This window comes from Pongo abelii, chromosome 8, assembly GCF_028885655.2.
Source record: "Pongo abelii isolate AG06213 chromosome 8, NHGRI_mPonAbe1-v2.0_pri, whole genome shotgun sequence".
Classification (NCBI taxonomy): Eukaryota; Metazoa; Chordata; class Mammalia; order Primates; family Hominidae; genus Pongo; species Pongo abelii.
In genome coordinates, this window is record NC_071993.2 from 21,255,660 (window position 1) to 21,272,103 (window position 16,444).

Consider the following 16,444-nt stretch of genomic DNA (forward strand, 5'->3'; position numbering starts at 1 on the left):
AAGCGATTGGCCTGCCTCAGCCTCCTGAGTAGCTGAGACTACAGGCGCATACCACCATGCCCAGCTAATTTTTGTATTTGTAGTGGAGATGGGGTTTCACCATGTTGGCGAGGATGGTCTCGATCTCCTGACCTCAAGTGATGCACCCGCCTCGGCCTCCCAAAGTGCTGGGATTACAGGTGTGAGCCACCACGCCCAGCCCCTGCCCTCCTTTTATCTGCTCCTTTTCTCCCCAAGACAGGCCATAGAAACTAAAAATATGCTCTCCCATTCCCCTACCTTTCCATAAAGAAATTCTCTGATGTCCATAGTCTGATTGAGGGTCACAAGACCGCCATTTCAGAAGGGGTCCTGCTCCATACCCAGGAGGAAGGAATCCTGCACAGAGAGGCCAAGAAGAACCTGAAAGGATGGGACTGGCTGGGTTTCCCCACTCATCTGTTAGGATTAGATCAGTCCCTCTGTGTCTAATCACATTTCTCCATGGGTGTCCACGCTTCGATCACACCTATCCAGTGAAGTGTCCCAAAAAGGCCCAAGAGAACACGGTAGTGAGAACTTCTGGACAGCTGTTCCTAGAGGGGATGCAGCAGGGGAGGACATGGAAGCTCTGTACCCCTTCCTCACCTTATCCACCTCCTCATCGGTATCCTTTGTAATAGTCTTTCTTTTTTTTTTTTTTTTTTTTTTCTTTTTGAGACAGAGTCTCTGTCACCCAGGCTGGAGTACAATGGTGCGATCTCAGCTCACTGCAACCTCTGCCTCCTGGGTTCAAGCGATTCTCTCACCTCAGCCTCCTGAGTAGCTGAGACTACAGGCGCCTGCCACCACACCCAGATAATTCTTATACTTTTAGTAGATACGGGGTTTCACCATGTTGACCAGGGTTTTCTCAAACTCCAGACCTCAAGTGATCCACCTGTCTTGGCTTCCCAAAGTGCTGGGATTATAGGCATGAGCCATCGTGCCCAACCTGTAAGTCTTTCTAATAAACCAGTAAACATAAGTAAGGGTCTCCCTGAGTTCTGTGAGCCACTCTAGCAAATTAACAGAACCCAAGGAGAGAGTCGCAGGAACCCTGATTAATAGCCTGTTGGTCACAATTACAAATAAAGCCAACTGGAGCTTGCGATTGGCATTGGAAGTGGGTGACGGGGGCGGTCTTGTGGGACTGAGCCCTCAACCTGTAGGATCTGGTGCTATCTCCAGGTAGATAGGGTTGGAATTGAATTAGAGGACACCCAGCTGATGTCCACTGCAGAACTGATCACTTGCTTGGTATGTGTGGGAAAATCCCTCACACATCTGGTCACAGAATTCTTCTGGGTTGCTTGCTGTGGGGTAAAAGCAGAGGAAAAACAGTTTGTGTTTTTTCCACTCAGAACTCTCCCCTTAGGGAGGTTCTCTACTTAAGTTATGTTCCTTTTTTAGCATATTATTATTGACTTCTAAACTAAATAAAGGCTCCCATTGCAAAATCAGAGCAATGATTATTTTTGAAAGACTAAGACTGAATTATGAAATAACGAAGGCCTCACTTTTAAATTATTTACAAAATAAATAAATAAAATATGGACCAAAAATATTTTTCTCTACTTCCATAGCCTCATTTATGTGCGGCTTGCATCTTTTTTAAACTAAGGATTTATATCGAACTGTTGGAAGCTTTCGCTTCTCATCAACTTTCCGACAAATTCTGCTCAGAACAGCTGCTACCATAAAATTTAATTTGCTACTTCCCAAAAAAGTCACTTCGGTGTAAAATAACTTTGCCTTCCTGCTAATATTTTACAACCAATTAAAGCTGAAATGATGGCTGGGAGTCTACCCAGTGAGGCTCCAACCACGGACTTGCACAACTACAATATGTGAAGAAAAACATGAAGTCACATGTGCTGAAGAACATACAATATATCTCCAAACATTTGCACTGCCAAGAAAAGAAACTGGTGGGGTTGTTTGGCAAATATAAAAATGAGATGTGAAAACTTCAGAATTATTATCCGTGTAAATCCATTTCCATGTTTCAAAAGTTTAAAAGACAGAATCATTACATGTTCCTAATTAATCTTTATAGTAATCATTCTTCGCACACCTTCTGTACAAAAGTCACACCCAAAGCCAACAGCCTGGCACACCATGTTATGGCATTTATTATGAGCTCACAAAATGAAAACTTTCTTCAGATGTTTTCCTAGGTGTCCAAATTGTACAAGAAAATTAATAGGAAGTGGAATTTCGCCAACTTCTTCAACCCTGGCTGAAGAACAAGGTTCCGTTGTCAAAACTCATTCACACCACGGTGGTGCTCGATGCTCAAAAGAGGTGACAGGAATGTTTCCTCAGCCAAGCCAAGGAAAATTAATGACCACCACTCAGAAATATACAGACTGTTAGGGCAATTCCCTGCCCTCTGATCATCACTGAAGGGCAGAGATGGGAAGGATGAAATGAGGGAGAGCAAAGAAAGGAACTGAAGTCATTTTTGGAGAAATAAACAAGACTCAATTCTTCTGCAGGATTTTTCCAAGTTCCATCTAAAGCAATCTAGGCCAAAATTATCTTCAGGAAACAAAAGATATCTTTTTGCACATATAGCAACGCACACCATGTAATTCACCCTGCTTCAGTCAACAGTCATGACTTTGTCACTGATGATGACAGAATCCTCCTGCATCACCACTTTCTTCTGACATTCATGTGTAGAAACTTCCAGGGGGTCCAACTCCCTCAAGGACCATGGCCTCATGATAACTCTTGGTACATTTTAATGACAAAATGCACTCTTGTTTACACCCAATGGGATATCATTACAGTAAATATGTGACTGTCCCTTTAGAGTGAGCACACACACAAAAGTCCTTTTTTAGCCCATTAGTGCTTTATTTTTACAGCCAACCAAAGTGAAAAAAAGCTAAAAACCTAAATCACACATCACGTCACTCCTCGGCTCAACACCCCAGCAACTGCCCCCTTAGTCAGAGCTGCCCAGATTCTGTAGTCCCTGTAATGGTTTACAGGCCTTGTAGGGTCCCCACCAACCCCAGGCCCCTTCCTCCCTTCCACACAGGCTTCCTGCCTGGATTGCTTTTCCCACACACCCCAGGTTCACTCCGTGCCCTTGCTATTCCCTTGCCTATACCAGGTTTTGCTCCAGTGTGAGAGCTAGACTTCCCTGACCAACTTAAGCAAAATTGCAAACTCTCTTCCAACCCCCTGCCCAACCTAGTGAAACTTATCTCTTCCCCTGCTCGATTTTTCTCTATAGAATGTATCCGTTTCTAATATTTTACTGATTGTTTGGTTTTGAGTTTTGTCTGCTTCTTTCCAGTAAGAAGCTCCACGAGGGCAGGAATTTTCCTCTACTTTGTTCACTGCCACATTCCAAGTACTTAGAACAGCACCTGGTTCATAGGAGAGGCTCTTTCAATATTAAGTAAATGAACAAATGAATTCCATCATTACTGAATAATAAATGAAGGAGTGAGTGCATTTCCGCTATCCAGAAAAGGGACAGAGAAGGCAAGCCTTCCAGGGCCTGTGAGGAATGCAGGTGGAGTCAAGTCTGATCTTACTTCCACCCAACACAGCTCAATCCATGATGGATTCTCTTTCGGGCTCATCTGTCTGGCCACCCCTTGACTTCCAATGATCATTAACGAATCTTATAGATTGGACCCCAAGGACAGTGATGCCAGTGTAATATTTTAAGTCCATTAGTCCCAAGAATTCCAAAGGCATCCAATGAGCATCTCCTAACCTCCATTTCCCAATGTTACACAATGCCCCTGGGCTATTCTTCACATCTCAGGCTACAAGGACAATAGTATCCAACATTGACAAACCTCAACATAAATCCACGGGACACTGAGGTGGGAGGATCACCTGAGCCCAGGAGTTCAGGGTTACAGTGAGCTATGATTATGCCACTGCACTCCAGCCTAGGAGACAGAGCAAGACCCCGTCCAAGAAAAAAGAAAAAAAAAGAAAAATCCAGAGCAACAAAAGCCAAAAAGAAACAGGAAGAGGATAAAATTTCATCCAAACTTCTAACTATTCTGCCCAATTGCACATCAAGTAATATTATACTTGGTTGAAGCACAAACTCCACTCTGAATTTAAGAACCTCAGAACAGTAATTTAACTTTCTGTTTGGAGAGAAAAGAAAGACTAATGAGTCAAGCTGTAGTCCAGAAATTCAATGACTGCACTATTTTCCTTCTTTATTCTTCTGAAGTGAAGAGTGATCTTGAAAAAACAACTGTACATCAATTTCCTTGTTTGTAGCAACATGAATAATAGAATAACCCCACAGAAAACCAGCACCATCTTATGTACTTAGAACCAAAGTCTTGGTCTCCTTGGTCTCAACCTCCCTTTTCAGACTTGGTGGATTTTATCTGGCTGAGAAACTCCAGTCTCCTAGGCCAAAATTGTCCACCCCACATCACGAGCCTTCTAGCTCACAACTGTGCAATGACTGTGAAAATAGGTAATATTTATGGGTCAGGCACTCTATATGCATTATCTCATGTAAACCTCTCAACAACTCTTGGCAGTAGATGCTATTATTCAATATTATCTCCCATTTCACAGATAATAAAATTGAGGTTGGAGAGATGAAATGATTCCCCATGTGGGTCTAGAGCTCAAAAAGAAGTAAGTCTGGCTCTTAATGCCCACGCTATACAGCAAGGCTGCAAAGGCCCTTGTATTATAAACTAAATTTTTTTTTAAGATGGAGTTTTGCTCTGTCATCCAGGCTGGAGTGCAATGGTCAGATCTCAGCTCACTGCAACCTCTGCCTCCCGGGTTCAAGTGATTCTCCTGCCTCAGCCTCCTCAACCTCCTGAATAGCTGAGATTACAGGTGCCCGACACTACATCTGGCTAATTTTTTGTTATATATATATATATATATATATATATATATTCTTTTTTTTTTTTGAGATGGAGTCTCACTGTATCTCTCAGGCTGAAGTGCAATGACGTGATCTCAGCTCACTGCAACCTCCACCCTCAGGGTTCAAGTGATTCTCCTGACTTAGCCTCCTGAGTAGCTGGGATTACAGATGCACACCACCGCAACCAGCTAATTTTTGTATTTTTAGTACAGATGGTGTTTCATCATGTTGGTCAGGCTGGTCTCGAACTCCTGACCTAGTGATCCTCCCTCCTCAGCCTCCCAAAGTGCTGGGGTTACAGGGTGAGCCACCACGCCCGGCCATAAATTAAGTTCTTAAAATAAAAGTATATACAGAAATAAATGTAAGTCTTTACATCTTAAAAGTAAGATGCAGGACCTCATTATATTTGTTAAATGATGCAAAATAAAATAATACCACATGAACAAAATAGAATGGGCAAAATAGAAAAGTTCACAATGAACACAGACGTGATATATATATTTTTCAGAAATCTATTCCACCTGATTCAGTGTTTTTGGGAAACTGTTTCCTAAAAATTGGCTTAATCATAAAGAGAATGATTCTCCAGTTCAGAGAGGAACTTCTCATATTATTAATACCATGCAGAGAATAAATTTTCTTTAAAGCAAACACTAAAGTCATATTTAAAAGTGAGCCACAGGCTGGGCACAGTGGCTCACATCTGTAATCCCAGCAGTTTGGGAGGCCGAAGCAGGCAGATCACCTGAGGTCAGGAGTTCGAGACCAGCCTGATCAACATGGTGAAACCCCGCCTCTACTAAAAATACAAAAATTAGCCAAGCATGGTGGCATGTGCCTGTAGTCCCAGCTACTCGGGAGGCTGAGGCAGGAGAATCGCTTGAACCTGGGAGGTGGAGGTTGCAATGAGCTGAGATAGCGCCACTGCACTCCAGCCTGAGCGACAGAGTGAGACTCTGCCTCAAAAAAAAAAAAAGTGAGCCACAATGTAAACAAGCTATAACATTAAATTTTCATGACTTTGTGCTCGTGGGTCTCAACAGCACCTGCGTTTAGAAATTCACAACATGAAACAGAATATGGGAAAGGTAGCACAGCACTCAAAACCAGCAGCACAAACTCTCCACATTATCCAAAATGCTAAAGAGATGCTGGATGTGCACTTTCCTCAATTATCAACATTGTAAAATAAATCTTCACAGCCTGGAGTCTCTTTATTGCCTTTATTAACTATTATTCCAAATCCAAATCTTACACAAAATCTAAAATAATTTGAAAATGCATTCCAATTTGAATTATATACAGAAGTACTTTTTGAATTTTTTTATTTTAACCTTTGTGGGTGTATAGTAGGTGTATATACTTGTGGGGCACATGAGATGTTTTGATACAGGCATACAATGCATAATAATCACACCATGGGCCGGGTGTGGTGGCTCACGCCTGTAATCCCAGCACTTTGGGAGGCCGAGGTGCATGGATCACAAGGTCAGGAGTTCAAGACCAGCCTGGCCAATATGGTAAAACCCCATATCTAGTACAAATACAAAAATTAGCCGGGGGCGATGGTGCACACCTGTAATCCCAGCTACTCCAGAGGCTGAGGCAGGAGAATTGCTTGAACCCGGGAGGCAGAGGTTGCAGTGAGCTGAGATCTCGCCACTGCACTCCAGCCTGGGCGACAAAGCAAGACTCCCTCTCAAAAAAAAAATTTTTTTTTTAGTAATCACATCATGGAAAATGGGGTATCCATCCCCTCAAGCATCTATCCTTTGAGTTACAATCCGATTATATTCTATTAGTTATTTTAAAATGTACAATTAAATTACTATTGACTATAATCACCTTATTGTGCTATCAAATACCAGGTCTTATTCATTCTAACTAATTTTTTTGGTACCCATTAACATCCCCACCTCCTTGCCACCCTCCCACTAACCTTCCCAGCCTCTGGTAACCATCCTTCTACTCTCTAGCTCCATGAGTCCAATTGTTTGGATTTTTAGATCCCACAGATAAGTGATAACATACAGTGTTTCTCTTTCTGTGTCTGATTCATTTCACTTTATACACAGGTACTTTGGAAATCTTGAGTACTGTGCCTATAATAAGGTAACATTTCAACTTTCAAACTCACATTCAAAACCCAAGTAATCACTGGTAATCACTGCATTGCTACAGCTCAAACAATTGACAAACTTGAAAAGACCAGAAGAGTGAAGTAGGGAAAACATTGCCTGGTTCCAGAAAGAAAACTGACTGGGCAAGGGAGGCGTGTTGGAAAAGCACTATCACATGGTCATTCGTGTTTCCATTTATTGAGCTGTGCCCAGTTCTTTATAATTATCCATTTTCTCTTTTCCTCCACACAATCAATTCCTCTGCAGAGATTAACCCCCACTGCATGACAAGAACAGAGGCCCCAAGAGGTGGAGTTGGCCCCCACCTACTGATTATTGCCACCCCTCAAAAGCAATATGGGGAACAGCCCTACAGTCTCCAGCAGGGCCCAGACCCCATATTTCAAAACAACGGTTCATAGAAATGTTAAAAACATCCATCATACCACAAGTGCTGAATTTCTGGCCACTCAAGTGGGAAAATAGAAAGAATCAGTAGAAACTCCAAGGAAAGAAAAAACTGCTGGCATTCATTTATTGGGGCACAGGAGGAATTCTATTCATGTAATTTGCGAGAAGTAGCTTTGCCCTTTCTTTAAAGACCAGGAGAGTTTTCCATTTGGCGTCTTTTTGGTGTGGTTGTAAGCACGGGGCAAAAAAGTACAAATGTGCTTTTGTACAAATGGACAAAGAGTTATCAAAAAATTAACTCAACAGTATTTAGGAGGCATTGAAAGCTAAGATCTGATTATGAGGAGGAAAAGAGAGCGGTGTGTTTGGGATTTGTTTTCAAAGTCAGGAGCAAACATGGAAGAAGAATGGTGTTTTCAAAACACACATTAATTCAATTGACGGATAAGATTTCTATCAGGTAATAAAGTTCACCTGGGAGAATAGGCTAACCAGGGAGCATGTCTACTGGAAACAAAGCAAGACCAACCCATTTCTTATCACGGGACATAACTATGCCGCCTTCGTGCTTTTTTTTTTTAGGAGCCCGTTACTTATATATAAAAAATGGCAATTACAAAAGTCTATTTCACTCACTCTTGAAATACAGATACAATCCTTCATTGCTTAATAAAATAATAAAAGAAGTTTTAAGAAAGTGAAGCTATCTGAGAAAGTTTCATGAGAAAATTAATAATTAAATTTTGAAATTGAAATAAATATAAATCCTAAATTGCAAGACTATTAAGATTATAAATCTCCACACTAGAATCTCTACATTGAACTACAGCCAAGGTCACAATCATGAGTTTTTCCCCCATCTTTTTAAAATAAAACAAGAACTATGTCATTTTCTATAAAATTTTAAACCATATTTCTTCTTGCCATTTGAAACTGAAATTCATTTCCTTATGAATATTTCAATACCATTCTCCTATAAGCAAGAACAATGTATCAGAGAACAATTTTCTAATTGTTTTACAAACTTACAAAGCACATAATGTCACAAAGTAAAGGTCTCGGGTGAAAGAAGAGAAGGTTATTACTCCTTGAAAATATTAGTGAAATCACGAAGATATGCGTGTCAAAGGAAGAAACAGACACTGTGGTCAACTTGTAATTCAGAAAAAGTCTCTATTATTCCTTCAGTTTTTTTTTAACACTGAACTTTTATAAGCTTTATTGAGGTGTCATTGATATACAAAAAATTAACAGCATTGAAGCCAGGCGCAGCGGCTCATGTCTGTAATCCCAGCACTTTGGGAGGCCGAGGTGGGTGGATCACTTCAGGAGTTCAAGACCAGCCTGGGCAACATGGTGAAACCCGTCTCTACCAAAAATACAAAAAATTAGCTGGGTATGGTGGCATGTGCCTGAAAGTCCCAGCTACTCAGGAGGCTGAGGTGGGAGAATCACTTGAGCCTGGGAGGCAGAGGCTGCAGTGAGCCGAGATGGTGCTACTGAACTCTAGCCTGGGTGACAGAGCAAGATTCCATCTCAAAAAATAAAAAACAACAGTATTGAATTTGTTTTATAAAATTCTTCAGTTCACTGCGTATATATTTCCTTTCTTCTCTAGCATCAAAAACACAGTTAATTTTACTCTGCTTGAATTTTCTTAGTGAACCTGTTGGAGTTGAATTGTGTACATATTGGAGTCCAAAAAGTGTGTTAGAGTCCTAACCCCACAGACCTCGGAATGTGACCTTATTTGGAGACAGGGTCTTTGCTGAGGTAATCAGGTTAGAATGAGGTCATAGGTGTGGGCCCTAATACAAGATGGCTGGTGTCCTTAGAAAACGAGATTAGGACACAGACACACATGAAGGGAAGTTCATGTGAAGACACAGGGAGAAGATGGCTGGCCATCTATTCAACATAAGCCAAGGACAGTGGCCTGAAACAGATTCTTCCCTCACAGCCCCCAGAAGAAACCAACCCTACAGACACCTTGATTTTGGACTTTTAGTCTCTAGAACTGTAAGACAACAAATTTCTGTTATTTAAGCACCCCGTTTATGGTACTTTGTCACAGCAAGCCTAGCAAATTATGACAGAACCTATGAGGACTTTTTATTTTGAAGTCTTTACAAACCATCCTGCACTCATCCATGTGAGGATTTTGCCAGGAATTAATGTCACATTAATTAGGCTGTAATTTCTACAATCTGTCTCTTCCCCTTTCTAAAACTTGGGATGTTTTCCCATCCCCAAAGCTTTCTTTTGCTGACAATTTCTCAAAGAGAATAGGCAATAGTAATAATAGCCAACATTTATACAGTGTCTACTCTATGTCAACTATTTACATAGATTATCTTATTTATTCCTTGCAGTAACCAGAAGAGGTAGCAAATACTATTATTACCAGCAACTGAGACACAGAATGCCCATTTTGCAGATGGGATAACTGAGACAACATCACCATTTTATAGGTGAGGAAACCGAGGGATGGCAAGGCAAAGTAACTCAACGTCAGCCCCAGAAGGGAATGGTCCCTTCACTCCCCCACCACATCCGCTCTCACTGCTAAGGGACATGATTCCAGTGTTTCAGTTCCAGGACCACATCTACAGGGTTTTCTCAGGTCCCTAAGATGCCACCCTCTGGATGGACAGATTCCAATTTCTTTAACCCAATGCAAACGACTTGATGTCTGACTACTGGCTCTCCTTTTACTTTAATTTCTTAATGATGTTTTGGATCTTTTTTACTTGTAAATCTGTTCTTCTCAGTTGAAAGGATAAAAGCTAAATAGGAATTGCATAAAAGCCGAATAGGATTTTTTCCTGTCATCGTTTATTATCACAATTATCCTCCCCAAGCCAGGGTTCCACTTTTTTCTTAGAATATAAGTGCTGTTGAAACCCACTTTGTCTTTAGAATTGTCACAAGCCGTGGTTTTGGCTTTTCTGATCCCGTTCTTACTGTGTCTGCCATATTTGAACACTCAAGTCATCCATCTTTTAAACTGTGTGTTAGGCCTATCTGAGCTTAGAAAGCTCCCAAGGTATGTCCTATGATGCTTTTCCTCCACCCTTTTTTTAAAGATGTATTCCCCCTTTCTCTCTCTGAAATAATTAACACTTTTTCAATCAGGATTTTATTTTTCAAAGTCTTCTGTCTCACTTGAGCCACCTTTTTTTCTTATTCCTTCTTTTGTTTATTCAGTAAATCTTTATTAAAAGCTAACTGTGAGTTAATGACTGGACCAGTCACAGGGATATGGCACACATCATTTATCTTAGAGTTTCTGAGAACCTAAGATTTCTTGAACAAGCACAGCCTTTCCTTCTTCCCCTACACCGTTTGAAGGCTTTCTTAAAAGGCTAGGTGTGGTGTGACTCCTTCTTTTGCTCTTGCGAACTTCAACATAACAGAGACTACTTGTTCTAAAGTCCTCACAACTACTACCCCATCGACCAATTCTTTTCCAGATTAAGCGCAAAGCAGCTTGAAAGCAGTGACATTGTCCACAAAAGAAAAGCAAGAAACCAACCAGTATTCTCTCTTAAACCTTCAGCAGATAGTTCATTGAAAAAGCCTCTGTGACATTTCCAACCTGGACAAGAGGCACATGGTCTGCCCTGCAGCGGGGCCACCTGTTTGCCTTCTTTTCCTTCTCACTCAAATGTTCTCCATCATCTTTTCACCTTCAAGATTCTTTCTATTCATGGATTCACCTCCTAGACATGTTTCTCTTTTAGCATACCAAGCCTCTCCACTGTCACAATTTAATCATCAGCCTGCCCCCATCCCACATTGGCAAAACTCCTGGATCTTATGTATCTCCTAACGTGTCTATGCATTGGTATAGACAGGCGAGGTCGTAAACATTCCCCTGCTGGTCTCTTCTGAGAATTACTTGATCCTTCCTCCATTCAGGGACTTCTTTTATGTTACCACCTGTTTTCTCCTGCTGGGGAATTAATTTTTAAATCCTCGGTAACAATTGTTCCTGACCTACCAGTATAGACCCAGAGAAAGAAGCCAGACTTGGGAAGCTTGCTATCAGATCAGCGACTGCTGTCTCCCATTCAGAGTAAAGGTTCTTTTACAGTCAATCAACACATGTTTATTCAGTCCCTGTTATATACTGATCACTGTATAAAGAAAAAAAAAACTAATATGCTTTTCTTTCAACGTCTGCAAAACTGCCATTCTGCAGGACACTTCCTGGGCAGCAGCCCGTGTATGCAAATCTTAAGTGCTTTTTACGGGCCACTCAGCCCTGCAGGTATATATGACACAAGAGGCACACAAATAAACCAGCTTCCTGACTCCCAGCCAATTAAACCTGACATTACATAACTACCGTTTTAAAAAAAGACCACAGAGGCAAACCCTCTAAACAGAATTTTCTTTCTTTAGTAGCCTCTGAGGAAGAACTATTCTAATATGGTGTTTCTATTCCTGATAGGAATAACCCTTAATTATTACGTGCCTTAAGCATCTAGAAATTTTTAAATAGAATTCCCCTTAATGTTAAGAGAATCAGAACTACGTCACTGGCAACAGAAAAGACTTCAAACAGAGAGAAAGAGAAACGGAGAGATAGTGGGGTGGGGGAGGGTGGGTTGGGGGAGAAGCACTGATCCTACAGAGTTATTTTTAAAGTTCTGGAAATGTGGGAGAAAAGGCAGAACATCGAAGAAAAATCACTTGAGAAAAGAAGATTCTTCCACAAGAGCCTGTTAAGACCTTTTATTCATCAGGAATTGACCATTAATCCCTGATTAAATTTAGTTTCAGGAAATGACACCATCAAACTTATTTCCAGGGGGAAAACAAAAAAACAAAAAAACGTGATATGCAAGTAAATGTGTATATGATCTGATGTCTCAAACACATCGTTCACTCCTAAGACTTTGAAAAACAGAGTTGTAACAAGGTGATATTTATAAACTACCTTTGTAGATGACATTATTCTTGTCATCCTTTGTTCCATTGCATGTCAGTGACCAGTAATCCAGCTATAAATTTCAATATTTCACCTAAACAGAGGAAGTGTTCACAACTGTTCATGTGCATTATCAGTCCAAGCATGGCCAGCAACAGCTAAGATCGCTACACAGATCCTTATGGAAAGATATGTCTATTGTTTCTCTTTTATTTTTATTTTTATTTTTTGTTAGAGACAGGGCCTTGCTATGTTGCCCAGGCTGGTCTTGAACTCCTGACCTCAAGCAATTCTCCTGCTTCAGCCTCCCACAGTGCTGGGATTACAGTCGTGAGCCACCACACTCGTCCTCTATTCCTTCTCATTGAGTCAGCTTTCTTGGCTGGGGATGCCTAGAATAAGGCTAAGCTGTATCACTCAGACAGCCAAAAGAACTCACCATGCCCCCAACAAAGCTAGATGGGCAAGCTGTTCCAACAGAGGGACAACTTCTGAGCACACAGCATGTGTGCTATGTAGACAAAGGCAATTAGGACCATTCCTGACCTCAAGAATGTAATTGGCCAATAGGATAGACTCATGTATCAATAAAAACAAAATCTAGAGAGTTATATTAAGAGTCCGCCCATGATTAGTGCCCCCCAACCCCCCGCTCCTGTTCACAGGCAGCAAACTATTTCTAATCTTCCCCAGCTTCTATTGACTGACTGGGGATGGTGGATTTTAGGCCCTCATTCGTGTCCTGATGGAATAGGAAGGCTCAGGATGTAAAGAGGCAACCCATCAAAGGTACCTTTGATGGCAACAGTGTGAAGTATGCCTGTTGTATAATAAAGAATTTGAATGGCCTTTGTCCCTGGTTCCTGGGAGGCATACTCTAAATACTTGAAATTTCCCAAGTAATTGGAATGTCTTTGTTATTCATGAGCTCCTTGGACCATATCTAAGGGGATGTGATCAAGGTGGCTCATTGCACCAGAAAAACCAACTCTGCGATTAGAGGTTTGGGGTTTTGAGCCGGATGAGATCAGCTGACCTTTTCCAGGGAAGAGAGGGGGCTGGAGATTGAACAATCACATCACCAATGAGCCAATCAATCATGCCTACATAATGAAACCCCAATAAAAACTCTGGACACCAAAGATTGGTGGAGATCCCTGGTTGATGATTGCATCAATGTGCCAGGAAGATAACACATATTGATCCCACAGAGCAAGGACAAGGAAGCCCCATGTCCAGGATCCTCCCAAACTTTGCCCTAAGTGTCTCTTCATCTGGCTGGTCTTGATTTGTATCTGTTATGCTAAAACAATCATCTTAAGTAGAGCACTGTCCTGAGCCCTGCGAATTGTTCCAGCTAATTATCAAATCTGAGGGGGTTGTGGGAACTCTCAAATTTGCAGCCAGTTGGTCCAAAGTGTAGGTGACCTAGGGACTCCTGGGCTTGAAGTGAGAGCAATTTTTTTGGGGTCTGTGCCCTTCACTTTCAGAGTTGATGTTAACTCCACATAGTTGGAATCAGAATTGCATTGTGGTATTGTAACACCCATTCTCAATTCCTTACACACTTGCTCTTTAAAAAGTAAAGTAGTCCCTTCAAGGAGCAAAGCTCTTGAAGGCTGACTTGACCTCGCCTACCCCAATCCACCTCCCACTCCAGGCTGAGAACATCTATGGTCCAATTTCACCAGGAAACCAACTCAAATGGGAAGACAAACACGACCATAGTACAAAGCAGGCTCTTTGATAGGTGATATAATTGAGGCATAAAAAGTACAATGGATGCACAAAGAAAGAGTTCAGTAATTGATTGAGAGATTCAGAATATCTTTGCAAAGGTAGGCATAGCCTTACAGATTTGCCTTAGGGATCAAAGTCACTCCAATGCCAGAGGGCATAAGAATGGCATGAGTAAAGGGTCAAATCACTGTGTCTAGTTAATAATGATGAAAATTACAAATATATCTAAATTTTATTAATTCCTTATCATGTTCCTGAAACTCTGCTAAGCTCATTATTAGATTGGATATTCCAATGAATCCTTAATCCTAAGAAGTAGAGTCTATTATACCCATTTTACAGATGAGGATACTGAGGCTTAGAAATTTGGTGAAGGTTTCAAAGCTAGCAGCCCAGTGTGGCTGGAGAGAAGGAGGTTAAATGGAAGTGGATAGAGGAAGGTAGATTGTGAAAGGCTCTGAATGTCTGCTAGAAACACAATTTTTTTTCCTATAACCAATAGGGAGCCATCAAAGGTGTCTGAGCAAGAGAGTAAGTAGTATAATCAGAACCATGTTTTCAGAAAATAACTGTGGTGGCAGGAAACGCATGAAGCTCAGGAGACTGGGCAGATAGTCGGGAGAGTAGGCAGGAGAAGACAGTGCAGGTTATCCAAACAGGCCACCAAAAATACATCTACTTACAGGGCACGTCTTTCTGCACTGATGTATGCATTTGCTGCAGTGTTCTTGCCACTCCCATGCATTGCCTGAATTTGCTGGAATTCACACTCTGGATCAATTAACAGATACAGGAGTCATATTTAAAAACCAAATTCAATATTGGCAGGCAACCATCTAACTCTCGCTTCACATCCCAGATCTATAGACCCTTGGCTGAGCTTAGTCATCCTATTTCTCCAAGTTCTCTGTGTTTGGTTGCACCTGGCTTTGACGGATAATGAGCATCAGAGTGCTAATCAAAGATTTTTATCCAAATGGCTTTTTAGACCGCTGAGCTGATGCAGAAGTACAACAGACCACCAGTCTGGTTATTGATCAGATGCTATTCAAGAATGCACACATCGAACTAGTTCTCTTCTGGCTCCTCCTAGAATTCAATAAGAATGAGTTAACAGAGAGTGAAAAAGTAAACAGAAGTCAAATGCGAAGCAACTCCCTCCAAGACTCTGCTAAGAAAAATGCACAGCTAACTATAAATAAAATTAATACGGGATTTCCAGTGATGGAAGAAACAATCATTGCCACTTAAACCTGGTCCTTCTCACAACTTCCTGTTTTCATGGTTAGGTCTGTGCCCTATCTAGGTTCAACTAGAGAGGCCTGAAGAACTGTTAGACCCATTAGCAGGACTTTGTTGAATTCAAATAGCCAACCTGAGCACGGAAGAAATCAATAATAATCATTTTACTTAGTTCCTAAAACGTTCTGGGTACTCAGCTCATAAATATTATTCTAGATTCCACGCTAAAGCCAAGGTCTCCTAAGGCTAAAAGCCAAGGTCTTCCTAGTAACACTAACTGTAAGAACTGAAACAGAACAGAAAAGTAATTGATTTCTCCTTCCTGTAGAGACTTAAAGGAGTTCTAAGCCCTCGAGGACAAGGGTGTCATGCATGGCTATGTCTGTATCTCTCTTACTCCCTGATGTCCTAGGAACCACTCTGTAAAGCACTCGTCTGAAAACATTTAAAGAGGACCCACTGAAATGTACTCTCACATGGGCCGTTGACACATAATCAATATACCTTTAAGCACACATATCTATATCTTGCATTAACCTTGCATTTCACCATGATTGAGGAGAGATCTGCTGGGCTCTATCTCAAAATCTTTTCTAATCTGACATCATTCCATAATAAATACATCATCATAAACAGGCAGAACTTACACATCAAAGGCACCTTTCAGAAACATTTTCAAATGGGACAGAGAACCCAGAGCGTGATTTGTAAATATGATTCCCTACAACGACTTCAAAAGATACCAAAATGCATTAGATATTGCCAACGGTCCAATAGAGTGACTGAGAACCAGATCATTTTGCATATACACTAGAACCTTTTTATTGGTTCAAAGTATCTCCTTCCTTTGTTTTCAATCATCCAATTACAACCAAAAAAGAAAAAAGAAAACTGTCATCCTCTCACATCAGATACTGTGTCAAGGGGCAAAGGTTTAATTTTTTCCATGAGGTATGTAACTAAAAATTCAGGCAGGGCACATTGCAGTGGATGCTAACTAGAACTCTTACATGCCACAATATACTTCCATAGAAACGGTCGCTTTTAACAATGTGAACTTTTCTCTTGTCTTTAAGGGAGAAATATGAG

At 41.1% G+C, this 16,444-nt stretch overlaps 1 protein-coding gene across 3 annotated transcripts in view; it reads right to left on the reverse strand.

Annotated features, from left to right (window-relative positions):
• NEBL (nebulette) overlaps positions 1–16,444 on the reverse strand; it is a 518,729-nt gene that overhangs the window by 370,918 nt on the left and 131,367 nt on the right. The gene's annotated exons all lie outside the window — the stretch shown is intronic.